The sequence below is a fragment of the Amblyomma maculatum genome, chromosome 11 (genome assembly GCF_055883805.1).
Source record: "Amblyomma maculatum isolate TAMU_Amacu chromosome 11, ASM5588380v1, whole genome shotgun sequence".
NCBI lineage: Eukaryota > Metazoa > Arthropoda > Arachnida > Ixodida > Ixodidae > Amblyomma > Amblyomma maculatum.
This window is the reverse complement of record NC_139354.1, coordinates 57,793,767-57,794,588: the sequence shown is the minus strand read 5'-3', so window position 1 is coordinate 57,794,588 and position 822 is coordinate 57,793,767.

The following is an 822-nucleotide window of genomic DNA, read 5'->3' as shown; positions in this document are numbered from 1 at the left end:
ACCCCGGGTAGACGCTTGGCCAGCGTCACGACGCTTTAACCCGTTGTTTGCCGGCTCCCTAATAAAGTTATACATACATAAAGAGGTGTTCGTGTGCTGTGTGCATGTCAGCGCATGCTAAACCCTTCATTACGGTACACCTTTGTCCTTCCACTTTCACGTACTCCCACCTTCCTTCCTTCCCTTACAGCGCAGTCAGGTGTCCAGAGAACAAGTGCGACAGATACTGAGCTTTTTCTTTCCTCAAAACCAATTATTATTATTCACGCTATCAGTAAGGTATAGAAGAGCGCAAAATACACCCAGCTCTAATATGCAGCCGTGAAAGGCACCGAAAGCTGTTGAAGCTTCAGTGGGTGTGCAGGCATTTGATTGCTTGGTAGTGTCACCCTAGGTATTTTATATAATTTTTTTGATAGGGACATTGGCTATAAGGTATGAAAAATCCTGGCTTTTTCTTGTTGCTAAAAATTATGCTTTTTGTTTTCGTTGCATTAAGTCTCATTCCCCACCTTCCCCAGGTGGTCCAAAATTCTTTGCAGCCCTCCAATTCGGCACCTCTTTAGGTCTATTCACTTTCACTCCCACCATTCCCTTAGGGCGCAGTTCAGGTGTCCACAGAGACAAGTGTGACGGATACTGCGCCTTTCTTTTCTGCATGTGAATCAATTATTGCATACCTAAGTTCACATATTTTCCTTTATCATTTAGCATTAAATTTTTGATAAGTGCATTAACCTATCTTATTACACAAGGCAACATATTTTGTAACATGTAAACATTTGGTTCAGTGCACTCTACACGCAATAAACAACCAAGAGA